This window comes from Pseudophryne corroboree, chromosome 9, assembly GCF_028390025.1.
Source record: "Pseudophryne corroboree isolate aPseCor3 chromosome 9, aPseCor3.hap2, whole genome shotgun sequence".
Lineage (NCBI taxonomy): Eukaryota > Metazoa > Chordata > Amphibia > Anura > Myobatrachidae > Pseudophryne > Pseudophryne corroboree.
This window is the reverse complement of record NC_086452.1, coordinates 211880482-211908423: the sequence shown is the minus strand read 5'-3', so window position 1 is coordinate 211908423 and position 27942 is coordinate 211880482. Positions and strand designations below refer to the sequence as shown.

The 27942-nt window shown below is 44.6% G+C and overlaps 1 long non-coding RNA gene across 1 annotated transcript in view; it reads right to left on the bottom strand.

Moving 5' to 3' along the window:
- Nucleotides 1-27942, bottom strand: part of LOC134956899 (uncharacterized) — an 86657-nt gene that overhangs the window by 15243 nt on the left and 43472 nt on the right. Inside the window, exon 4 of the long non-coding RNA XR_010186274.1 lies at nucleotides 6149-6190. This is a non-coding gene — a long non-coding RNA (uncharacterized LOC134956899). The remainder of the gene's footprint in view (nucleotides 1-6148; nucleotides 6191-27942) is intronic.

The window sequence follows — 27942 nt, the reverse complement described above, 5'->3', positions numbered from 1 at the left end:
AGCTAAAGAAGCTAAGGGTGATACAAGGGGTGTTGTACCGAAGAACCCTGAGAGGGGATGGTACCTACAAATTACAACTAGTGTTGCCCGAAAAGTATAGGCGATTAGTGTTGCATGCATTGCATGATGATCATGGACATCTGGGTTGTGATAAGACGCAAACCCTGATCACTGATCGATTTTACTGACCCTTTATGCATCAAGATATCGACCGGTATTGTAAGACCTGCGGGAATTGTATCATCAGAAAAAAACTACCAGAGAAAGCGGCGCCGTTAGTGAATATTGTTAGTTCGGGCCCAATGGATTTGGTATGCATCGATTTTCTCTCATTAGAGGGACCTGGGGAAAAGGATAGCCATATCTTAGTTATCACGGATCATTTCACACTGTTTGCCCAGGCCTATCTCACTACTAATCAGAGAGCTATAACTGTCGCCAAAACGCTTTGGGAAAAGTTCTTTATTCATTATGGGCTGCCAGCCAGGATACACTCAGACCAGGGTCGAGATTTTGAAAGCAAATTAATTTGGGAGCTCTGCAATTGTTGTGGGATTCGAAAATCAAGAACAACTCCATACCATCCGCAGGGAGATCCACAACCAGAGCGGTTCAATAGAACACTATTGAACATGTTGGGCACCCTAGGATCAAAAAGGAAACCTCATTGGAAACAGTATTTGGCGCATTTGGTACATGCATACAATTGTACAAGGAATGAGGCCACGGGCTATTCACCTTACTTGCTTATGTTTGGACGGGAAGCGCGATTACCAATAGATGTAAGTCTTGGGACTAGGATACATACTTCCACCGTGACTTGTCATAGTCAATATATACAGAGATTGAGACAACATCTGAAAGAAGCTCATCAATTGGCACATCAGGAAGCCACCAAACTTGGGGAGAGAAATAAACTACGGTATGATGCTCATGTGAAAGAGCATCGGTTATTACCCGGAGATCGGGTATTGATAAAATTACTGGTGGCTAGACGCCGGCAGAAGTTGAATAATAGATGGAAGCCAGATCCGTATATTGTAGTGAAACAGTTATCTAACCTCCCAGTGTATCAGTTAAGTCCCGAGGGTAAACTAGGACCTGTATTAACCTATCACAGAAAGCATTTGCTACCCATTGCCCGTGATATACGATGGGAGGGAAAAGAACTTGAGTCTCAAGGTTCCAGGGTGACTGATACCCCAGATAAGGTATTAGCCAATGGAGCTACATTGGAAGAGGAGGATAGGTTGGTAATAAATGGTAGTTATGAGGATTATTTGTTGGGGTCTGGGTGTTTCTATAAAGACAACTCTTCTCCCATTGTTGAGGGTGGACAGCTTAAGGCTGAGTGTAGTAATGGCCCCTCACAATGTAATAATACGGAAATGGATTGGGGGGTGGATGAGAGTAGTGAGGAGTGGGAAAATGTTGATAAGGAGGATGCTCTGTATCACGAACATCATGCAGGCAAAGCTACCTCTGGGGACAATGGATCAACTGAGGTCACTAAGACTCCACGATCCCAACGTGAACGTAGACCACCAAAAATACTTACCTATAACCAGTTAGGAGTCCCTAGTGACATTCCACTAGTATTCCATTCTGGAATCATAAGATCTTGGCCATATTTCGGATATGTTCAGTAAAGGTAGATCGCTGGAAGAGTATAGATCTGTGTAATTCTATTGGTGATCCCTACTTCTCTTCTCGATAGTAGAATCACCAGGGGGAGAGTGTAATAGCATGTTGTAATTATTTATAGAGCCATGGATTAGAATTGTTAATAGTTATATATATATACCCTATATGTATTTAATCTAAATGTGATTTCAATACTGTTTGCGGGAGCGATATACTAATAGAGGGTCCAGCCAGCGCGAGAGTGCCCTTGTTTCTAGATACCTCAAGAGCATGAGCATGCTGATGGGGAAGAGAGGGAGAGGGGGTCCGCGAGACGAGGACAACGGCTGGGGGGAGCGAGACCGGCGGTTGATGGCGCAGGAGTTGGGGGAGCGAAGAGGACTGGGAGAGAGCAGAGGAGAGACGGAGCGGCGGGGACAGGCGGGACGAGAACCGAGACTGACGGAGGGGCGAAGGAAAAGGGACAGCGCCGGCAGCTGGATAGCGGATAGCGGATCTCTGAATGAAGGGCAGGGGTATAACCGCTTCGTGATAGGTGGCTGTATCTGGAGTCCCTGGGAGTTAGGAGCGCCAGCTGTGAAGACGGAGTAAAATGTACTGCCGCAGGAGACACTGATGCGGTGAGGTGGCGCTGTGCTGCTGAGGGCTAGTTAAGTATCTTTTCCCTATACTGATGACACTAATAGCCGTCCTGCTCATTAAATCATAAGCTGCTGCCAACCTCCAGGTGACAAAGACAGTAAACGGGTTGCATACTCGTGATTTACACTGATTGCTCAGAAAGGGTATAGATGACAGACCGGGAGCCCCTGAGTCCTCAGCAGTGACAAGAGGAGATTAGTACAAGAAAGTAGAAGGGATACAATCCTTAGCGCTATATTATTATACTTAGATGTACATGGATCAACAAATGCACAATACGTCCCTTTTAGTGGATTCTTCAAAAATGTCTTTTCTTCTTTTCTATTCTTCTTACAGTCGTTCAATATTATATTCCAGTGATGTGGATAATATATGAAAGAAAAAGTGGTATATGTGTAGAACAGTCTATATTTCTATGCACCACACTGTATAACAAGTCCTTTAAATAGATGATCAGAGATGTAATCTAGGCGTACCCCAACTCACACTATGCAGCGTAAAATTGTATATATAAAGGTATCTTTGTTTTTCACTCCTCCACCAGATCACCAATATAACTGTGTTTCTGAATTAGCGTACCCCACTCACTAGGTTAGTAGAATGAGGAAAACATATAAAGGTATCTTTGTCTTCAGATGCGTACCCTACTTACAGGGTTTAAAGATGACCACAAGCATATCAAGGTTTCTTTTCCCTTTTGATTTTTCACTGATGGTAGCCTTGTGCTTCTCCACAGTCTCCCTCGGTGTCAGGTATATGGGAGAAAAATTGAAAAAGACCAATGTGTAGACTGAACCAGTGAATTGGTGCAAAAATGATGTGCAAAAATTTAAATTGAAGGATACCTGTGTATAAAGGTATCTATCTATATATATATATATATGTGTTATTAAAATATGGTAATCCTTATGCAAAAAGATTCCAATGTGTTTAATAAAAGTGCCCTGGTGATATAAAGTGATGTGAATATTATGGTGAACGTACCCCACTTACACAGAGTGGGGGAAGTAGTAAATATATAACGGTTTCTTTGTATAGAGAAGAAAGGAATTCTAGCGGGCGTACCCCACTCACAGTCTAGCTGATTCTTGTCATACACATCAGGGTTTCTTTTATATCCTCTCTCATACAGCTCTTCTGGAAATCTTCCAACCAAATGTATACATTTCCAAAAATTGGAGAATCCACGTGAAGATAAAAATTCTTATATTTTATTCCACACTACTCGCCACATGCGGGTAGGTAAAAACAACAATGTCCAGAACAATACAGTACATACAAAAGGTATGGAGGCAGAAAAAAGATGGAAATTTCCTTCTACATCAAAAACCATTTCATAGATTTTATAGATATTAAAGAATTTCAGATTATGTGTAATCATTATGATGTCATTTCCTGGAAAGAAACCGATTGGCTGCTCTTCATATAAATATGTGGCTCTCCACACTACACCTATGTCTTGATAAAGGTCCAAACGCAGACCGAAACGCGTCGACAGGAGGAGTGTGGACAGCCATTTTTTCCAGTTTTACCTTTAAAGATTCAGCAAGGTAAAAGAATTGTTTTTAATTTTTTAAATTTTTTAATTTTTTCATGGTTTTTGATGTAGAAGGAAATTTCCATCTTTTTTCTGCCTCCATACCTTTTGTATGTACTGTATTGTTCTGGACATTGTTGTTTTTACCTACCCGCATGTGGCGAGTAGTGTGGAATAAAATATAAGAATTTTTATCTTCACGTGGATTCTCCAATTTTTGGAAATGTATACATTTGGTTGGAAGATTTCCAGAAGAGCTGTATGAGAGAGGATATAAAAGAAACCCTGATGTGTATGACAAGAATCAGCTAGACTGTGAGTGGGGTACGCCCGCTAGAATTCCTTTCTTCTCTATACAAAGAAACCGTTATATATTTACTGCTTCCCCCACTCTGTGTAAGTGGGGTACGTTCACCATAATATTCACATCACTTTATATCACCAGGGCACTTTTATTAAACACATTGGAATCTTTTTGCATAAGGATTACCATATTTTAATAACACATATATATATATATAGATAGATACCTTTATACACAGGTATCCTTCAATTTAAATTTTTGCACATAATTTTTGCACCAATTCACTGGTTCAGTCTACACATTGGTCTTTTTCAATTTTTCTCCCATATACCTGACACCGAGGGAGACTGTGGAGAAGCACAAGGCTACCATCAGTGAAAAATAAAAAGGGAAAAGAAACCTTGATATGCTTGTGGTCATCTTTAAACCCTGTAAGTAGGGTACGCATCTGAAGACAAAGATACCTTTATATGTTTTCCTCATTCTACTAACCTAGTGAGTGGGGTACGCTAATTCAGAAACACAGTTATATTGGTGATCTGGTGGAGGAGTGAAAAACAAAGATACCTTTATATATACAATTTTACGCTGCATAGTGTGAGTTGGGGTACGCCTAGATTACATCTCTGATCATCTATTTAAAGGACTTGTTATACAGTGTGGTGCATAGAAATATAGACTGTTCTACACATATACCACTTTTTCTTTCATATATTATCCACATCACTGGAATATAATATTGAACGACTGTAAGAAGAATAGAAAAGAAGAAAAGACATTTTTGAAGAATCCACTAAAAGGGACGTATTGTGCATTTGTTGATCCATGTACATCTAAGTATAATAATATAGCGCTAAGGATTGTATCCCTTCTACTTTCTTGTACTTACCGTTTGTGTGGGAGTGTGGTGATACTCTAAGGGGGGACGCAGTTCAGGGCAGCTTGTAGGCGCCATTTGTGGTAGGAGTCTCCACTTTTTATTTTTCTTTGGACAAGAGGAGATTAGTCTTAGTACCATGTAAGGGGGCTCTCCCTACTAGCTCTAACCTCCGCTCCCCATCTCTAAAATATACAAATTGCTGGGGGAGGTCATGAAGACAGCTGGATAGTGGTATATAGATCCCGTACTACCTAAAGACTGTTAACAGCTCAGGTGTTACGTGCCTACATCTGCATTTTGTCTCTGACACGTAAGTGCTGTCAGGTTGTATAAAGCTAAATTGTTTGCATTATATTTCAAGTGCTGGAAGACCTGCCTAGAGACTCTACAAGCCTAGGAAGAAACTGGACCTGTTAAATAATAATTCTTTACTAGACACATCGCTTACTATACAAACTGATATGTAATGTAATACATGAATAGATAGGTGCCGTTGTGGTATAATGTAAGCGGATGTTGGATTAAAACAAAAAGGTGTACACCTAAGTCGAAGTGGAATAAAACTTATTATATTAGATGTACTCTCAGAAGGTCCAATATTCGGACAGAATAATACCCCTTGAGCACCTGAGGTATCACTGTGGATAATGCTATGGACTCAATAGGCCTTCTATTATCATTTACCTACAACTGACCAATAAATTGCACTCGATGTGATCTCCTGGATTAAGAGAGACTAGCATGGTACTATTCCGTGGCAATTAGAGACTATATCTATCTGGTACCACGGGAAGGATCGAAGCCATTATTGGATGGTATCGTACTGTATTGAAAGTATTGATCGACTTGCCAGTGGAGAATGCCCTTTTTTTGTGGTTGAAAGGAACTCTATCCAGATAGCAACGTATCGTTATTACCCGGGTATTTATTAGTGGTTATACCGGTATATTCCAAGGTTATGCAAGTTTTTTGGTACCAAGGTAACTTTGTTTTGTAGTGCATGCACATATTATGTATAGGCAGGTAATAGGGGTATATTTGGGATGTGGGGCCTATATATGATCAACAAACACCGTTAAGTCTAATACATAGAGTAGAGGTGAATTATAACCCTATAAGTTAATAAATAATAATTACTTACCGTGACCAGAGTTCGGTGTGATGACGAGAAGTTCTTTCAAACCTGTAAGTGAACCAAAGGTCTGTCATTGAGAAAGTTGGTAAATCCAATTATAATATTTAAATAATACATTCTACTAACATAGGGTTTTCCCAAGCGAACCCACTATAATTGCTCTAGCTTGGGTGGAGGCACTCATAAATAGAGTCGATTACACATCTCTGACCTATTCAATAGTGTACTCTGTGGCATAAACAGGGTTACATGTGGAGGCACTGCTGAGATCCAACAATATAGGGGTATTCTTTTTACCGACAGGTTATAATCTGTAATGGATATTTAAAATGGAAGAGACATCTATCGGTGGTGTGTAGAGAAGCGAATAAATACTCACTGCAGTTTTGGTTTGCAGGGAAATTTTAATGCAGTCAGTGATGAGGTAGTGTTAAAAGAAATCAGCAAATTATATGGAGTGAGACAACCCCAGGTAGTGGACCGATGGAAGGGGGCGTTAGGGGACACTTTTAGTAAGTGAACCAAAGGTCTGTCATTGAGAAAGTTGGTAAATCCAATTATAATATTTAAATAATACATTCTACTAACATAGGGTTTTCCCAAGCGAACCCACTATAATTGCTCTAGCTTGGGTGGAGGCACTCATAAATAGAGTCGATTACACATCTCTGACCTATTCAATAGTGTACTCTGTGGCATAAACAGGGTTACAACATATTTGGTAACACACTTGGAGGAGGAGCTGAGGAGTTGTGAGTGGCATTACAGCTCTCCTGGTGCTGCCTTCTCCTGCTCTCCCATCTCCCACTATTCCTCTTCTCTACCTCTCCCACTATTCCTCCTCTCTACCTCTCCCATCTCCCACTATTCCTCCTCTCTACCTCTCCCATCTCCCACTTTTCCTCCTCTCTATCTCTCCCACTATTCCACCTCTCTACCACTATCATCTCCCACTATTACTCCTCTCTACCTCTCCTATCTCCCACTATTACTCCTTTCTACCTCTCCCATCTCCCACTATTCTTCCTCTCTACCTCTCCCATCTCCCACTATTCCTCCTCTCTATCTCTCCCACTATTCCTCCTCTCTACCACCATCATCTCCCACTATTCCTCCTCTCTACCACTATCATCTCCCACTATTCCTCCTCTCTACCTCTCCAATCTCCCACTATTCTTCCTCTCTACCTCTCCTATCTCCCAGTATTCCTCCTCTTTACCTCTCCCGTCTCCCAGTATTCCTCCTCTCTACCTCTCCCATCTCCCACTATTCCTCCTCTCTCCCGTCTCCACTATTCCTCCTCTCTCCTGTCTTCCGCTATTCCTTCTCTCTACTTTAATTTTACATACCAGTACTTCTATTTACTAACATCAATGACTGATTTACCCCAAATATAAGTGGGATGTGCATTTGCTATACCATTTGGCATAACAACTTTAGGAGGACATTGTGTGTTTACAGCAGACATGTGGGACCATATCCCCACTCCCCTATGTTGCCGCACCAGCAACTGAGCTTCCCCAGCTGCAGTGCCTCACCAGCCACTGACCTCACCGCACGCCACTGATAAATATGTATACATGCGGAAGTAATCGCCATCATCTAAGCTGGATATGAATAGATATAAAAGTCAGTTATTCTCTTCCGCAGGTACATCTAAATCCTCTCCTTCTGTCTGCTCACTTAGGTACTTCTTAGTGTCGTCCACTGTGGTGAAATCAACAAAGGAGTTACCTTTGTATAGACGCAGTCTCGCTGGGTACAGGAGTGCACATTTTCTACTTTGCTTAATTAGGTAGGAGCAAAGAGGGGAGAATTATTTGCGGGCTCTTGTTAATTCTGCTGAGTAATCCATAAATATATAAATCCTGTGGCTTTTCCACATTAGATCTTGTTTTTTTGCGCAAAGCATTTAATATAATTTCCTTATGGAGGTAATTTAACACCTTCAATAAAACAATTCGTCGTCTGGCTCCTGGGTGGTTGTGGATTGGACCTACATGGTGCACCCTTTCAATTAACATGTCAGTGCATGCATTGCCGACTTGTAGAACGATGCATGCACATTAATGCAGTTTTAATGAAAACTGACAGTGCTGGTCCTTTGACCATTTCTGGGACCCCCACCACCCGCAGATTATTTCTGAGAGATCTGTTTTCCAGATCTTCCAGTCGATTCCATAACTGGTGATAGGAGTTCTTCTGTTTAATGCTAACCTTCTGCAGGTCTGCAACATCAGCAAAAAGTGAGCCCATTCTATGTTCAGCTTCTTGCAGCCTTTTAGTGATTCCAGCAGTCTGTCTAGTAATGCTGGCTGTCTGCGCTTCTAATAAAGGACTTATGGCATCCCTTATGGCTATTACCATCTCTCCATACTTGACAGGGGAATGAGGAGCAGGGAGCTCTTTTGTACCTGGTTTCCTGAATAGGCGATGAGGGACCAGAGGCACTGCTGCTGTGGTCTCCAGCATCAGGACCTTTGTCCTGCCTGTCTGGAGTGGAGGGAGACGCTGCTTCTGTGAGCCCAGCGGCTGTTTCTGTGAGTCATGTCAGGCTATAAATACCTTTCCATAAGTATCGGGTGAGCCCCGGGAGTAGGTAAGCAGGTCTTCGACTCTGTAGAGGCTGTAACACAGCCGTCAGAGATGCACTATTGGTGGACTCAGCGGATCTCCTTCACGCCGCGGCTTACATCACAGGAGCCAGAGCCGAAAGGCAATCCATATCTTTTAAATACATGGGGTTTAGGCTAGACGGTGCTTACTTTGTGGATAAGTGTTTGCCTATGTGCTGTTTCATGCTCCTTTTTTGAATGATTGAGTTCCCTTTTTGCAATGGTGTTTTCAAGCAAGTTCGAAGCAATTGGGAGTGGCTCATTATTTGGACATCTTCCTGTTCGTAGGGCCTACAGAGAGTGCTTTGTGTCAGGAATTGCTATTTTCAGTTCAGGCCCTGTTTTCAGTTATGAGAGTCCCTATTGCAAAAGGAAAGACAGAAGGGCTTTGAAGTGGTTATCATACTTAGGTATAGAAATCGATACAGAAGAGGGGCTTTGTAGGTTGCCATTGGAGAAAGTGGGTTGTTTAAAGGAGTTGCTGGAAAATGTTCATTTCCTCAAAAAAGATGACATTAAGGCAAGTGCAGTTACTTTTGGGGTTACTGAAATTTTCATGTAAGGTTATACCGATGGGACAGGTGTTTTGCCTTGGGTTGGAAAGAGCAACCGCAGGTGCAAAAAGGGCCCACCATATGCTTTGCATTTCATCAGAGATGAATGAGGATCTTAGGGTGTGGCTACTTTTCTTGCAGGATTTCAATGGAGTGCGCATTTGGCTTCAACAGTCGGTGGCTAACTCAGAGCTGCAGTTATTTACAGATGCTTCAGGATCTATAGGTTTTGGTGCATATTCTGAAGGGGAATGGTGTGCGGAGGTTTGGCCTGAGGATTGGCATTTAGAAGGTCTTACAGTTAACATGCTTTTGCTGGAGCTTTTTCCCATTATTGTGGCAGTGGAGCTTTGGTCTTTTAGGTTTAGCAACCATAGAATTGGATTTTGGTGTGATAATCTGGGTGTAGTTCAGGCTATCAATAACCAAAAGATGGTCTGTAGCAAGCGTTAAGACTGCTTAGGCATCTAACGTTGATATTGACTTTAGTGTGAAACATGTTCCTGGAGTTAAAAATGAGATAACAGATGCTTTCTCTCGTTTTCAATGGGAGAGGTTTAGGTCATTAGCTCCATCAGCTTATATATGGTAGATCATCAGGCCAGCATCAGAGTGTTCACGTTGAAAGCACTGGCCCCCGGAACTCTGAGGTCGTATTCCGCAGCGTGGTTTGACTGGCAGGCGTTCATGGTGTCTAAAGGTGTCGGTAAGAGTTTTCAAGATGCCATGTTGGAGTTTCTATGGTAGCGGCATGAGAGGGGTCATTCCAAAGCAGCAATGTCTGCTACTCTGGCGGGAATCTCTTACTTTTCACACTTGCAAGGTTCGGCAGACCCCACTAAATCATTTATTCTGTCCAGGGTATTGAAAGTATGGGCTAAGGAGCAAGTGAATTTAGGTGATGCTCGTAGAGACTTCTGAACTATATGGTGGCAGTGGTTTCAGTAATAGCGCTTGGGGAGCATGAAAGTAATTTGTTCATTTTGGCTTTAGCGCTAACTTTCTTTGGTGCATTACAGGGATTATGCTTGATAATGTGGTAATAAATTACTTATCAAAATTCAGAGGTCCAAGATGGATCAGCTAGGGAGAGGGAGGTGGATTTCTGTTCCTGTGCATCCTGAGAAGAGCATATGCCCAGTAGCAATAGCTAACCGCTACTACCTGCGGCGGCCGAATGATGGTAGACAGTGGCCCTTGTCAAAGTTTCAGTTCACAAGCGTATTTAACAAGTGTTTGATTGCTTTAGACTTGCCGCTGTCGCAGTATGCCACACATTCACTTAGGAAAGGTGCAGCGATGTGCGCAGCAGCGTCTGGTTATTCCACTAATGCAATTAAAAAATTAGGGTGTTGGAAGTCATCAGCTTATAAAACTTATATCCGGAATGAGAATTTTCAGAGTTAGACGCCTCCTGCGAGTTGGTTGTTTGGGAATCCCAGGGCCTTAAGCTACCTGCCACTAGGGGGTTTGGAGTTCTTTTCACCTTTTTCCTTGTAAATGTTTGGTGGTAGAGGTTTGGTGTTGTTCACTTATATCTGGGTTGCCCAAACAGAACAGTTCCTCTTACCCTGCTAGTTAAGTAACCGGTACAAGTTATTAATGTGTGTAAATTTTTAGTTTTCATGCAGGTTTTTTGAGATGGTCAAGTCGGGTGTGGATTTTCGGTCATTCTTATGTTTATTGGGCTTGTAGGCACAGTGCGGCTAATTCATTACCTTTTGATGTGCGTTGGATTGGTTTGAGCGGGATGCAGTGAGAAGATTTATTAGATTTGCTTTGAGAATCAGAGGATAAATGGGGTTCCCCAGATTGTTTGATAGTGCATTAGGGGGTAACGACCTAGGCACTTGTAAAGGACTAAAGCTTATTAATGATATAAAGATGGATTTTCAAATAATTGCGGAGCATTGGCCACAAGTAACGTTGATTTGGTCTGAAGTTATACCATGTAGGTTTTGACGGGGCACCCAGGGCGGGGCAGCTTTAGACAGAGTGAGGAAAAAGCTGAATGACGCAGTGTATAGGTTTGTGGTTAGTTTGAACGGGCATGTTATAAAGCATCCTCATTTACATTATGAAGAGGTTCAGTTTTATAGGCTGGATGGAGAACACTTGACAGGGGAAGGTTTGGAGTTATTTGTCACAGCCTTGTTGAATGGTCTGATGGAGGTTTGAAGTATGAAGTTTGGTGGGGGTATGCAGCCTGTTGACTCCATTTGTGGTGGAAAGCAGTGCTCCTCGGCGGCTCAATTTAGTGCAGCAGAGCTTGGCTAGCATTTTCCCTTTGAAAAAGGCGAGTCGTCACTACCTTAGGGAAGAACCAGGTCACCATCTTAGGGAGGGACCAGCACTAGTTAAGGGGAGATGGTTCTACCCAAGATGGATTGTGCGAGAGGCGGAAATTCGGCCCAGTTTTAGTAATTCAAACTTTATATAAGGTCTGTGGCTTCTTTCGCAACCATTATTAATATTTACAATACTAATTTGATTTAATAAAATTTGTCTGTGACCTTAATTTCTCTGACGTCCTAGTGGATGCTGGGAACTCCGTAAGGACCATGGGGAACAGCGGCTCCGCAGGAGACAGGGCACATCTAAAGAAAGCTTTAGGATCACCTGGTGTGCACTGGCTCCTCCCCCTATGACCCTCCTCCAAGCCTTAGTTAGATTTTCTGTGCCCGACGAGAAGGGTGCACACTAGGGGCTCTCCTGAGCTCTTTGTGAAAGTTTTAGTTTAGGTTTATTATTTTCAGTGAGACCTGCTGGCAACAGGCTCACTGCATCGAGGGACTAAGGGGAGAAGAAGCGAACTCACCTGCGTGCAGAGTGGATTGGGCTTCTTAGGCTACTGGACATTAGCTCCAGAGGGACGATCACAGGTTCAGCCTGGATGGGTCACCGGAGCCGCGCCGCCGGCCCCCTTACAGAGCCAGAAGAGCGAAGAGGTCCGGAAAAATCGGCGGCAGAAGACTTTCCTGTCTTCAGATAAAGGTAGGCGCACAGCACCGCAGCTGTGCGCCATTGCTCTCAGCACACTTCACACTCCGGTCACTGAGGGTGCAGGGCGCTGGGGGGGCAGCGCCCTGAGACGCAATAAATCGTTAGAAAACCTTTTATGGCTAAAATAAATGCATCACATATAACTCCTGGGCTATATGGATGCATTTAACCCCTGCCAAAACATACAAGAAAACGGATGATAAGGACGCCAAGAAAGGGGCGGAGCCTATCTCCTCAGCACACTGGCGCCATTTTCCCTCACAGCTCAGTTGGAGGGAAGCTCCCTGGCTCTCCCCTGCAGTCACTACACTACAGAAAGGGGTTAAAAAAGAGAGGGGGGCACAAATTAGGCGCAGTATAAACAATACAGCAGCTATAAAAAAGGGAAAAACACTTATATAAGGTTATCCCTGTATATATATAGCGCTCTGGTGTGTGCTGGCAAACTCTCCCTCTGTCTCCCCAAAGGGCTAGTGGGGTCCTGTCCTCTATCAGAGCATTCCCTGTGTGTGTGCTGTGTGTCGGTACGTTGTGTCGACATGTATGAGGAGAAAAATGATGAGGAGACGGAGTAGAGTGTCTGTAATAGTGTTGTCACCCCCTGGGGGGTCGACACCTGAGTGGATGTACTGTGGAAATTGCGTGACAGTGTCAGCTTTGTATAAAAGACAGTGGTTGACATGAGACAGCCGGCTACTCAGCTTGTGCATGTCCAGACGTCTCATATAGGGGCTCTAAAGCGCCCGTTACCTCAGATACAGACGCCGACACGGATACTGACTCCTGTGTCGACGGTGAAGAGACAACCGTGATTTCCAAATAGGGCCACACATTGCATGATTGAGGCAATGAAAAAAGTTTACACTTTTCTGATAATATGAATACCACCAAAAAAAAAAAAGGGGTATTATGTTGGTGAGGAAAAACTTCCTGTAGTTTTCCGGAATCTGAGAAATAAAATGCGTGGGTTTCCCCCCGATAACAATTGATCATTTCTAAAAAGTTATTGGCAGTATACCTTTTCCCGCCAGAGGTTAGGGTGCGTTGGGAAACACCCCCTAGGGGGGATAAGGCGCTCACACGCTTGTAAGAACAAGGGCTCTACCCTCTCTTGAGATGGCCGCCCTTAAGGATCCTGCTGATAGAAAGCAGGAGGGTATCCTAAAATGTATTTACACACATACTGGTATTATACTGCGACCAGCAATCGCCTCAGCCTGGATGTGCAGTGCTGGGTTGGCGTGGTCGGATTCCCTGACTGGAAATATGATATCCTAGATAAGGACAGTATATTATTGCCTATAGAGCAATTAAAAGATGCATTTCTATATATGCATGATGCACAGCGGAATATTTGCCGACTGGCATCAAGTATAAGTGCGTTGTCCAATTATACCAGTAAAGTGGTCAGGTGATGCGGATTCCAAACGGCATTTGGAAGTATTGCCTTAAAAGAGGGGATGTACCCCAGGTCGCCTCTCAAAATAAGACGCCGTATTATCAGGCGCAGGCCTGGTTGGCAAGCGGACAAAAGGGTTCCTCTTTTCTGCTCGTGACAGAGGGAGAGGAAAATGGCTGCAGAGATCAGCCAGTTCCAAGGAACAGAAACTCTTTTCCGCCTCTGCCAAGCCCTCAGTATGACACTAGGGCTTTACAAGTTCAGGCACGGTGGGGTCCCGTTCTCAATGAATTTCAGTGCGCAGTGGGCTCACTCGCAAGTAGACCCCTGGATCCTTCTGGTAATATTTCAGGGGTACAAATTGGAATTCGAGACGTATCCCCCTCGCCGTTTCCAAAGGTCTGTTTTACCGACGTCTCCCGCTGACAGGGAGGCAGTTTTGGAAACCATTCACAAGCTGTATTCCCAGCAGGTGATAATCAAGGTACCCCTCCTGCAACAGGGAACGGGGTATTATTCCACACTATTGTGGTACCGAAGCCAGACGGCTCGGTGAGACCGATTTTAAAATCTAAAATCTAAAATCTTTGAACACTTGCATACAGAGGTTCAAATTCAAAATTGAGTCACTCAGAGCAGTGATTGCAAACCTGGAAGAAGGGGACTACATGATGTCTCGGGACATCAAGGATGCTTACCTTCATGTCAAAATTTACCCTTCTCACCAAGGGTATTTCAGGTTATGGTACAGAACTGTCACTATCAGTTCGGACGCTGCCGTAGGGCTGGTCCACGGCACCCCGGGTCTTTACTGAAGTAATGACCGTAATGATGATATTCCTTCGAAGGAAGGGAATTTTAGTTATCCGTTACTTGGACGATTCCCTGATAAGGGTAAGATCCAGGGAACAGTTGGAGATCGGTGTAGCACTATATCAGGTAGTGTTGCGGCAGCACGATTGGATTCTCAATATTCCAAAATCGCAGCTGGTTCCGACGACTTGTCTTCTGTTCCTAGGGATGATCCTGAACACAGTCCAGAAAGAAGGTGTTTCTCACGGAGGAGAAAGCCAGGGAGTTATCCGAGCTAGTCAGGAACCTCCTAAAACCGAACAAAGTCTCAGTGCATCAATGCACAAGGGTTCTGGGTAAAAATGGTGGCTTCCTACGAAGCAATCCCATTCGGCAGATTCCACGCAAGACTTTCCAGTGGAACCTACTGGACAAATGGTCCGGGTCGCATCTTCAGATGCTTCAGCGGATAACCCTGTCACCGGGGACAAGGGTATCCCTCCTGTGGTGGTTGCAGAGTGCTCATCTTCTAGAGGGCCGCAGTTTCGGCATTCGGGACTGGGTCCTGGTGGCCACGGATGCCAGCCTGCGAGGCTGGGGAGCAGTCACACAGGGAAGGAATTTCCAGGGCTTATGGTCAAGCCTGGAGACATCTCTTCATATAAACATTCTGGAACTAAGGGCCATTTACAATGCCCTAAGTCAAGCGAAACCCCTGCTTCAGGGTCAGGCGGTATTGATCCAATCGGACAACATCACGTCAGTCGCCCACGTAAACAGACAGGGCGGCACGGGAAGCAGGGGGGCAATGGCAGAAGCTGCAAGGATTCTTCGCTGGGCGGAGAATCATGTGATAGCACTGTCAGCAGTGTTCATTCCGGGAGTGGACAACTGGGAAGCAGACTTCCTCAGCAGACACGACCTTCACCCGGGAGAGTGGGGACTTCACCCAAAAGTCTTCCACCTGATTGTAAACCGTTGGGAAAAACCAAAGGTGGACATAATGGCATCCCGTCTAAACAAAAAACTAGACAGATATTGCGCCAGGTCAGGGGACCCTCAGGCAATAGCGGTGGACGCTCTGGTAACACCGTGGGTGTACCAGTCAGTGTATGTGTTCCCTCCTCTGCCTCTCATACCAAAAGTACTGAGAATCATAAGAAGGAGAGGAGTAAGAACTATACTCGTGGTTCCGGATTGGCCAAGAAGGACTTGGTATCCGGAACTTCAAGAGATGCTCACGGACGAACCGTGGCCTCTACCTCTAAGAAAGGACCTGCTCCAGCAGGGGCCTTGTCTGTTCCAAGACTTACCGCGGCTGCGTTTGACGGCTTGGCGGTTGAACGCCGGATCCTGAAGGAAAAAGGCATTCCAGATGAAGTCATCCCTACCCTGGTCAAGGCCAGGAAGGACGTAACCGCAAAACATTATCACCGCATTGGCGAAAATATGTTGCGTGGTGGGAGGCCAAGAAGGCCCTACAGAGGAATTTCAACTGGGTCGTTTCCTCCATTTCCTGCAAACAGGACTGTCTATGGGCCTAAAATTAGGGTCCATTAAGGTTCAAATTTCGGCCCTGTCGATTTTCTTCCAAAAGGAACTGGCTTCAGTGCCTGAAGTTCAGACATTTGTAAAAGGGGTACTGCATATACAGCCTCCTTTTGTGCCTCCAGTGGCACCTTGGGATCTCAATGTTGTGTTGAGTTTCCTAAAGTCACATTGGTTTGAACCACTCACCACTGTGGACTTAAAATATCTCACATGGAAGGTGACGATGCTGTTAGCCCTGGCTTCAGCCAGGCGTGTGTCAGAACTGGCGGCTTTATCATATAAAAGCCCTTATTTAATATTTCATTCTGACAGGGCAGAATTGAGGACTTGTCCTCAATTTCTACCTAAGGTGGTTTCTGCAATTCACATGAAGCAACCTATTGTGGTACCTGCGGCTACTAAGGACTTGGAGGATTCCAAGTTGCTTGACGTGGTCAGGGCCCTGAAAATATATGTTTCCAGGACGGCTGGAGTCAGAAAATCTGACTCGCTGTTTATCCTGTATGCACCCAACAAACTGGGTGCTCCTGCTTCTAAGCAGACGATTGCTCGTTGGATTTGTAGTACAATTCAGCTTGCACATTCTGTGGCAGGCCTGCCACAGCCAAAAATCTTAAAATGCCCACTCCACAAGGAAGGTGGGCTCATCTTGGGCAGCTGCCCGAGGGGTCTCGGCTTTACAACTTTGCCGAGCAGTTACTTGGTCAGGAGCAAATACGTTTGTAAACTTCTACAAATTTGTTACCCTGGCTGAGGAGGACCTGGAGTTCTCTCATTCGGTGCTGCAGAGTCATCCGCACTCTCCCGCCCGTTTGGGAGCTTTGGTATAATCCCCATGGTCCTTACGGAGTTCCCAGCATCCACTAGGACGTCAGAGAAAATAAGAATTTACTTACCGATAATTCTATTTCTCGTAGTCCGTAGTGGATGCTGGGCGCCCATCCCAAGTGCGGATTGTCTGCAATACTGGTACATAATTATTGTTACCAAAAAATTCGGGTTATTGTTGTAGTGAGCCATCTTTTATAGAGGCTTCTCTATTATCATGCTGTTAACTGGGTTCAGATCACAAGTTGTACAGTGTGATTGGTGTGGCTGGTATGAGTCTTACCCGGGATTCAAAATCCTTCCTTATTGTGTACGCTCGTCCGGGCACAGTATCCTAACTGAGGCTTGGAGGAGGGTCATAGGGGGAGGAGCCAGTGCACACCAGGTGATCCTAAAGCTTTCTTTAGATGTGCCCTGTCTCCTGCGGAGCCGCTGTTCCCCATGGTCCTTACGGAGTTCCCAGCATCCACTACGGACTACGAGAAATAGAATTATCGGTAAGTAAATTCTTATTTTTTTTCCATTCTATACAGTTGTCAGTGTCTTTATTTATTATTATGGTCTGAGTGGTGTTGAAAATAATAAAGCATATGGGTGACTTAGTCATGTTTATTTCAACTCCATCAGTCTATTTAAATTCTATGGGTGGAATTCAATTGTTTGAAAAGTCGGTTGGGTGTCTGTTTTTTCCTGTCTATTAGATAGGAAAAAACAGACACCCAACTGAGTTTTCAAACAATTAAATACCCCTCTATATGTCCTTATTGCTTTCTGTGTCCTGCTTTAATGTTTTAATTGGGCACTATCTATTTTCAGATCGCCCCTGTAGCTCGCCACGGCAAGCTGCCATCGGTCACAGTAAGTGTTAGTTACCTAGTAACCACCATGCATCCCGTACTTCCAGCGGAGGCAAGTATGGAAATGCTCCCACAATTCCAGATGGTACCTTTGGTCTCTGTGGGATAACATCATGGACCGGGTGCACGGCGTTCAGGAGGAGGGTGGCACGGATGGATTCTCTCCTTTCCCTCTTATTTAAGGTAAGCACATTGCACTTGTATTTTTTCAGCACCTTGATAAAAAAACATTTTGGTCTTGAAACGTTGGTAATAGAGTGAAGATTGCTTCTAAAAAAAGACCGGAGTGCCATCTCATCCTGTGAAAGTGGGATTATTGGTATATATACTGCTTGGTGGCGTTCATAAATAGTTTTAATTATTTGATTGGCCACACATCCCCCTGATCTCCATTTCCATAATTTGGCCCTGGCTCCGCCTATCATCCGTGCCCATCATTGCACTTTTTGGCCCAGAACATGGGTACCGAGAGGGACTATGAAACTCAACTGTATTGAGTAGTGTATTTCTGAGAATCTGGCTTCAGAACCCATTAAGGTGCTGAGAGTAGTAATGAGTGTTTGTATAGCTTAGCCAGGTGATGTCAGCTTTACTAGTCAGTGAATTGAGAGCTCAGGTGCCTAAATTTCCACTTTAAGAGGCATCCTCACCAGAGCAAGTGTAAAAGGCTATCCACCTGTGAATATATTGTGGGGCAGGAGGCAGAGCAACTACAGGTAAATGGATTATACTGTATAACCTGCAGTGAAAGAGTTCAGGGCAAGATGAGGCACCTTGATACAGCTGACACTGAAAGAGTGGCAGATTGAAAGCTCTTTGAAAATCAAATAAAGTGTTACTACTGAGATTAATACATGTAAATTGAAAAGGTGTAATACAAATCATACTTAATTTAACCGGATAGATGATCTCGTGCCAAAATAATACATCAACTTTAATTGTAATGTCCTACCTTACCTGTACCAGTTACACACTCAAAGCTTCTTTGTTACTAAATCTACATGTGCTCAGGTGTCTTTGATGAAGAGGACAATGGCCTATGTGATGAGGTAGGTGCCTGAGCATATGCGTACATCTACACCCCTGCACAGACATACACAGATGTTATACAACATTTTAAGATAGCACAATAGTTGTATTATTACAGTTTCATATATTCACAATTTCTCCCTGTGACAGGGATCTCTGGGGCTGCCATGGTTGTTGTTACCCAAATTATAATGATAGGTTGTGTAACTTTTACCTCCAGGGCACAGTCCCTATGTGTGGTGTGTTATTATCTCTAAGGCTTGGTCCCTGTAAGTGTAGGGATACAGAAACTTGCCTCTCTGAGTTGATGAGAGTCATGGTGAAGGGGTCAATAGGATAATTTTAATCAAGTATATGTCTTTTTGAGATTTTTTAGTTTATATCTGCATATAAGAGTGAGACAAGTATTTTTACAATTCTTTACAATGGTATATTAATGTTGTATTGTCCTCCTAATACTCATGTTTATGTTAGTTAATAAAAGTGCTGTGACCATTTGGATTCAGCATCATGCTGTGTGTCTATATTTGTTTAATCATTTATAGGTTAAGAATAATGTATTTGACTTTACCCTAGTCAATGTTTTTGATTTAATGCTTTTATTTCATGTTCCTTGTTTATATCTGTATATTGGAAACTGTCTCATTTGCTAATTGCAAAACCACTGTACACTTGTTCATCTAATTGAATTTTCCACTTGGTCTAGCTTTGGATAGAATATGTTCTCATTATAATCCTAACAGCGACAAGTACAGCACGGAGGCATTCCAAGCTCCCTATCTTCCAGGAATTATTATACTTCAGACATACTGGTGTCAGATTATGGATTTGTCACCCAACCACAACGTCTATTTTCACAGCATGGTACTGTAGCCCACATCTGAGCATCTGTTTAACTCTGTGGAATTTGATGGTAATGCCAGGTTCCTAGCAGCATTTCACTGCAGGAGAAGCAACTTAGAAATACTGTCATTTTACTTGTGGAAAGCGTCTTTTCCAATGATTTAGCATAATAAACTATTCGAGGTCGCTGTGAAGTGATAGATGGGCTTACTCTTATTTTGAAAATGTGATATTGCTGTACCCTGGTTATCCTTTCAAATGTATTTTAACAATATGTAACAGCATATTCTTATATGGAGTCACAAAGAGTGACTTCCCTTTGAAGGCAGCTGTTTATGCAACACTACTCTTGATTGACAGATCAAAAGTTAAATAATACTAAAACTGTAGACTAAAGTAACTTCATGTAATTTTTTTGTTCTTTTAAATTAATTTAAAATACTTTAATTGTGTCACAAAATAATTGCTGTATTACAGACCAGTTGTTATTTAGCGGATTAAGGGGGACATTTACTAAGCAGTGATAAAAGCATAGAAGTGAGCCAGTGGAGAAGTTGCTCGTGGCAACCAATCAGCACTGAAGTAACATCTATAATTTGCATACTATAAAATGATACAGAACTGCTGATTGGTTGATGGGGCCACTTCTCCACTTGCTCACTTCTCCGCTCTTATCACTGCTTAGTAAATGCCCCCCTTAGGGCCTAATTCAGCATGGATTGCTATTCTGAGAAATCGCAAATCGAGTGCTTATCGAATGACTGCTCATATGTAGCGTTTGCATTACGCATATGTGAGGGGTAATAGCAGCAGAAAATGCATACAGATTGTAATCGCAATGTAACCGCTGTTTGACAGAAATCCGGCATTTCTGGGCAGAAACCTACCGTTTTCTGGGTGTGTCAGAAGAAATGCAGGCATGCCCAGGTGTTTTTTGGGAGGGTTACTGACATCAGCGCCGACCACTTCCAGGCCGTCTCAGTCACAGACCTATTTACATTTGCTCAGACAGCAAAGTTTTTTGATATTCCGGGAATTTGGCTATGCATCTGCGAGTGGATAGCGATCTGCAGTGCATTTGCAATTTTGCATGGGGTGTTTTTTCTTCCTGTCGGAGTGGCACTTTTCTACTTACAGACATCTGCAATTTCTCTGAATAGCGATTAGGCCCTTAATATTGTAGTGCAGCAATCTGCAGCACATTGTTAAAATTGGCAGTAACATTGTATATTTTTATAGTTGTTCAACTTTTCTTACACTGCAGGAGCCATAAGTTTTCTTTTAATAAGTAAGTAAGGTCAAAGATTTTTCAAAGTCTACATAAGAAAAATGTGCAGACGCTGTTCCTTTCTCCTCTTTAAAGGTGTGATTTGCCATTAACAAAGATTTAATTACTATATTTATCACTTGTGAGACTAGGCCATCCCAATATAACATCCTGAAGGGAGAAATGATAATAAAACAGGAAATATTCCAGGGAATCGTCCCACCAGGAAAACACAAAATGAACACATCAGATGCAGCCTTTGCCATGCTGTCTCTGCCTCTAACTCAGCTTGGGTGCAGAACAGGAAAGAATATGACAAAAGAAAATGACGGTTGAGGGGAAGGTGAAAAATAGAGATGAGCGGGTTCGGTTTCTCTGAATCCGAACCCGCACGAACTTCATGTTTTTTTCACGGGTCCGAGCAGACTCGGATCCTCCCGCCTTGCTCGGTTAACCCGAGCGCGCCCGAACGTCATCATGACGCTGTCGGATTCTCGCGAGGCTCGGATTCTATCGCGAGACTCGGATTCTATATAAGGAGCCGCGCGTCGCCGCCATTTTCACACGTGCATTGAGATTGATAGGGAGAGGACGTGGCTGGCGTCCTCTCCATTTAGATTAGGGTTGAGAGAGAGAGAGAGAGATTGACCTGAGGCTGTGATACTGTAGAAGAGAGTGCAGAGTTTAGTGACTGACGACCACAGTGACCACCAGACAGTGCAGTTGTTTGTTTTATTTAATATATCCGTTCTCTGCCTGAAAAAAACGATACACACAGTGACTCAGTCACATACCATATCTGTGTGCACTGCTCAGCCCAGTGTGCTGCATCAATGTATATATATATCTGACTGTGCTCAGCTCACACAGCTTATAATTGTGGGGGAGACTGGGGAGCACTGCAGTGCCAGTTATAGGTTATAGCAGGAGCCAGGAGTACATAATATTATATTAAAATTAAACAGTGCACACTTTTGCTGCAGGAGTGCCACTGCCAGTGTGACTAGTGACCAGTGACCTGACCACCAGTATATATAATATTAGTAGTATACTATCTCTTTATCAACCAGTCTATATTAGCAGCAGACACAGTACAGTGCGGTAGTTCACGGCTGTGGCTACCTCTGTGTCGGCACTCGGCAGCCCGTCCATAATTGTATATACCACCTAACCGTGGTTTTTTTTTCTTTCTTTATAGTCATACTAGTTACGAGTATACTATCTCTTTATCAACCAGTCTATATTAGCAGCAGACACAGTACAGTGCGGTAGTTCACGGCTGTGGCTACCTCTGTGTCGGCACTCGGCAGCCCGTCCATAATTGTATATACCACCTAACCGTGTTTTTTTTTCTTTCTTTATACATACATACTAGTTACGAGTATACTATCTCTTTATCAACCAGTCTATATTAGCAGCAGACACAGTACAGTGCGGTAGTTCACGGCTGTGGCTACCTCTGTGTCGGCACTCGGCAGCCCGTCCATAATTGTATATACCACCTAACCGTGGTTTTTTTTTCTTTCTTTATACATACATACTAGTTACGAGTATACTATCTCTTTATCAACCAGTCTATATATTAGCAGCAGACACAGTACAGTGCGGTAGTTCACGGCTGTGGCTACCTCTGTGTCGGCACTCGGCAGCCCGTCCATAATTGTATATACCACCTAACCGTGGTTTTTTTTTCTTTTTTTATACATACATACTAGTTACGAGTATACTATCTCTTTATCAACCAGTCTATATATTAGCAGCAGACACAGTACAGTGCGGTAGTTCACGGCTGTGGCTACCTCTGTGTCGGCACTCGGCAGCCCGTCCATAATTGTATATACCACCTAACCGTGTTTTTTTTTTCTTTCTTTATACATACATACTAGTTACGAGTATACTATCTCTTTATCAACCAGTCTATATATTAGCAGCAGACACAGTACAGTGCGGTAGTTCACAGCTGTGGCTACCTCTGTGTCGGCACTCGGCAGCCCGTCCATAATTGTATACTAGTATCCAATCCATCCATCTCCATTGTTTACCTGAGGTGCCTTTTAGTTGTGCCTATTAAAATATGGAGAACAAAAATGTTGAGGTTCCAAAATTAGGGAAAGATCAAGATCCACTTCCACCTCGTGCTGAAGCTGCTGCCACTAGTCATGGCCGAGACGATGAAATGCCAGCAACGTCGTCTGCCAAGGCCGATGCCCAATGTCATAGTACAGAGCATGTCAAATCCAAAACACCCAATATCAGTAAAAAAAGGACTCCAAAACCTAAAATAAAATTGTCGGAGGAGAAGCGTAAACTTGCCAATATGCCATTTACCACACGGAGTGGCAAGGAACGGCTGAGGCCCTGGCCTATGTTCATGGCTAGTGGTTCAGCTTCACATGAGGATGGAAGCACTCAGCCTCTCGCTAGAAAAATGAAAAGACTAAAGCTGGCAAAAGCAGTAGCACCGCAAAGAACTGTGCGTTCTTCGAAATCCCAAATCCACAAGGAGAGTCCGACTCCAATTGTGTCGGTTGCGATGCCTGACCTTCCCAACACTGGACGTGAAGAGCATGCGCCTTCCACCATTTGCACGCCCCCTGCAAGTGATGGAAGGAGCACCCGCAGTCCAGTTCCTGATAGTCAGATTGAAGATGTCAGTGTTGAAGTACACCAGGATGAGGAGGATATGGGTGTTGCTGGCGCTGGGGAGGAAATTGACCAGGAGGATTCTGATGGTGAGGTGGTTTGTTTAAGTCAGGCACCCGGGAAGACACCTGTTGTCCGTGGTAGGAATATGGCCGTTGACATGCCTGGTGAAAATACCAAAAAAATCAGCTCTTCGGTGTGGAAGTATTTCACCAGAAATGCGGACAACAGGTGTCAAGCCGTGTGTTCCCTTTGTCAAGCTGTAATAAGTAGGGGTAAGGACGTTAACCACCTCGGAACATCCTCCCTTATACGTCACCTGCAGCGCATTCATAATAAGTCAGTGACAAGTTCAAAAACTTTGGGTGACAGCGGAAGCAGTCCACTGACCAGTAAATCCCTTCCTCTTGTAACCAAGCTCACGCAAACCACCCCACCAACTCCCTCAGTGTCAATTTCCTCCTTCCCCAGGAATGCCAATAGTCCTGCAGGCAATGTCACTGGCAATTCTGACGAGTCCTCTCCTGCCTGGGATTCCTCCGATGCATCCTTGCGTGTAACGCCTACTGCTGCTGGCGCTGCTGTTGTTGCTGCTGGGAGTCGATGGTCATCCCAGAGGGGAAGTCGTAAGCCCACTTGTACTACTTCCAGTAAGCAATTGACTGTTCAACAGTCCTTTGCGAGGAAGATGAAATATCACAGCAGTCATCCTGCTGCAAAGCGGATAACTGAGGCCTTGACAACTATGTTGGTGTTAGATGTGCGTCCGGTATCCGCCGTTAGTTCACAGGGAACTAGACAATTTATTGAGGCAGTGTGCCCCCGTTACCAAATACCATCTAGGTTCCACTTCTCTAGGCAGGCGATACCGAGAATGTACACGGACGTCAGAAAAAGACTCACCAGTGTCCTAAAAAATGCAGTTGTACCCAATGTCCACTTAACCACGGACATGTGGACAAGTGGAGCAGGGCAGGGTCAGGACTATATGACTGTGACAGCCCACTGGGTAGATGTATGGACTCCCGCCGCAAGAACAGCAGCGGCGGCACCAGTAGCAGCATCTCGCAAACGCCAACTCTTTCCTAGGCAGGCTACGCTTTGTATCACCGCTTTCCAGAATACGCACACAGCTGAAAACCTCTTACGGCAACTGAGGAAGATCATCGCGGAATGGCTTACCCCAATTGGACTCTCCTGTGGATTTGTGGCATCGGACAACGCCAGCAATATTGTGTGTGCATTAAATATGGGCAAATTCCAGCACGTCCCATGTTTTGCACATACCTTGAATTTGGTGGTGCAGAATTTTTTAAAAAACGACAGGGGCGTGCAAGAGATGCTGTCGGTGGCCAGAAGAATTGCGGGACACTTTCGGCGTACAGGCACCACGTACAGAAGACTGGAGCACCACCAAAAACTACTGAACCTGCCCTGCCATCATCTGAAGCAAGAAGTGGTAACGAGGTGGAATTCAACCCTCTATATGCTTCAGAGGTTGGAGGAGCAGCAAAAGGCCATTCAAGCCTATACAATTGAGCACGATATAGTAGGTGGAATGCACCTGTCTCAAGCGCAGTGGAGAATGATTTCAACGTTGTGCAAGGTTCTGATGCCCTTTGAACTTGCCACACGTGAAGTCAGTTCAGACACTGCCAGCTTGAGTCAGGTCATTCCCCTCATCAGGCTTTTGCAGAAGAAGCTGGAGACATTGAAGGAGGAGCTAACACGGAGCGATTCCGCTAGGCATGTGGGACTTGTGGATGGAGCCCTTAATTCGCTTAACAAGGATTCACGGGTGGTCAATCTGTTGAAATCAGAGCACTACATTTTGGCCACCGTGCTCGATCCTAGATTTAAAGCCTACCTTGGATCTCTCTTTCCGGCAGACACAAGTCTGCTGGGGTTGAAAGACCTGCTGGTGACAAAATTGTCAAGTCAAGCGGAACGCGACCTGTCAACATCTCCTCCTTCACATTCTCCCGCAACTGGGGGTGCGAGGAAAAGGCTCAGAATTCCGAGCCCACCCGCTGGCGGTGATGCAGGGCAGTCTGGAGCGACTGCTGATGCTGACATCTGGTCCGGACTGAAGGACCTGACAACGATTACGGACATGTCGTCTACTGTCACTGCATATGATTCTCTCAACATTGATAGAATGGTGGAGGATTATATGAGTGACCGCATCCAAGTAGGCACGTCACACAGTCCGTACTTATACTGGCAGGAAAAAGAGGCAATTTGGAGGCCCTTGCACAAACTGGCTTTATTCTACCTAAGTTGCCCTCCCACAAGTGTGTACTCCGAAAGAGTGTTTAGTGCCGCCGCTCACCTTGTCAGCAATCGGCGTACGAGGTTACATCCAGAAAATGTGGAGAAGATGATGTTCATTAAAATGAATTATAATCAATTCCTCCGCGGAGACATTGACCAGCAGCAATTGCCTCCACAAAGTACACAGGGAGCTGAGATGGTGGATTCCAGTGGGGACGAATTGATAATCTGTGAGGAGGGGGATGTACACGGTGATATATCGGAGGGTGATGATGAGGTGGACATCTTGCCTCTGTAGAGCCAGTTTGTGCAAGGAGAGATTAATTGCTTCTTTTTTGGGGGGGGTCCAAACCAACCCGTCATATCAGTCACAGTCGTGTGGCAGACCCTGTCACTGAAATGATGGGTTGGTTAAAGTGTGCATGTCCTGTTTTGTTTATACAACATAAGGGTGGGTGGGAGGGCCCAAGGACAATTCCATCTTGCACCTCTTTTTTCTTTTCTTTTTCTTTGCGTCATGTGCTGTTTGGGGAGGGTTTTTTGGAAGGGACATCCTGCGTGACACTGCAGTGCCACTCCTAGATGGGCCCGGTGTTTGTGTCGGCCACTAGGGTCGCTTATCTTACTCACACAGCTACCTCATTGCGCCTCTTTTTTTCTTTGCGTCATGTGCTGTTTGGGGAGGGTTTTTTGGAAGGGACATCCTGCGTGACACTGCAGTGACACTCCTAGATGGGCCCGGTGTTTGTGTCGGCCACTAGGGTCGCTTATCTTACTCACACAGCTACCTCATTGCGCCTCTTTTTTTCTTTGCGTCATGTGCTGTTTGGGGAGGGTTTTTTGGAAGGGACATCCTGCGTGACACTGCAGTGCCACTCCTAGATGGGCCCGGTGTTTGTGTCGGCCACTAGGGTCGCTAATCTTACTCACACAGCTACCTCATTGCGCCTCTTTTTTTCTTTGCGTCATGTGCTGTTTGGGGAGGGTTTTTTGGAAGGGCCATCCTGCGTGACACTGCAGTGCCACTCCTAGATGGGCCCGGTGTTTGTGTCGGCCACTAGGGTCGCTTATCTTACTCACACAGCGACCTCGGTGCAAATTTTAGGACTAAAAATAATATTGTGAGGTGTGAGGTATTCAGAATAGACTGAAAATGAGTGGAAATTATGGTTTTTGAGGTTAATAATACTTTGGGATCAAAATGACCGCCAAATTCTATGATTTAAGCTGTTTTTTAGGTTTTTTGGAAAAAAACACCCGAATCCAAAACACACCCGAATCCGACAAAAAAAATTCGGTGAGGTTTTGCCAAAACGCGGTCGAACCCAAAACACGGCCGCGGAACCGAACCCAAAACCAAAACACAAAACCCGAAAAATTTCCGGCGCTCATCTCTAGTGAAAAACCAACAGAGATGGTACCTGTCTAGAGTAATGTAGTGGTGATACAGCAATTAAGATGAACACTGTGTGTAGCCGGGACGTGCAGTCAGGAGTGGCAGTGCCTCCCCTGTCATTAATGATTAAAATAATACAAAGAAGATACATAAGACACATATTCTGTGTCATACTGTATGTATCTTCTTAATATTATTCTTATACTTTTAGTCTATGAAATTAGTTTGATAGCAAGTGCCTCCCATACACAGTGGGAACGGGGACAAAGTGGGGGGCGGGGCCAAGCACTGGGCTGTAAAAGCCCATTAGAAAGAGAGGGGAAAGCGGCACTTATACAAGTGCCTCGCTGACAGCCTGGAATGGGCTTTCAGGCATGACCCTGTCAACGAGACAGCTGTGATTGGACAGAGGATCCATTGCTGGATCCGCTGGTCCAATCACCCATAGGTGGTGGGGGAAGCGGCGGCGGGACCCGGCAGTTACTGTTGGAGCCGTCCCGGGTTATTACAGCAGCGGTTGCCCCGGGAAGCCTGGAACTGGAGTGTATGCGGCGGCGGTGGCCCAGCACTCTCCCCTCTAGTTCCTCCTCCTCCACCTTACCAGTCAGCAGCATAATCTCAGGTGAGAGGGGGGGGCAGCTGGATGGGCTGCACTGGTGTGCACACGGGAGGGTGCCCATACTAATAGCGGACTTACAGCCCGCTATGCGGCCAAATCAGCCGATCAGAGCTGAGTGAGTGCGAGGGGA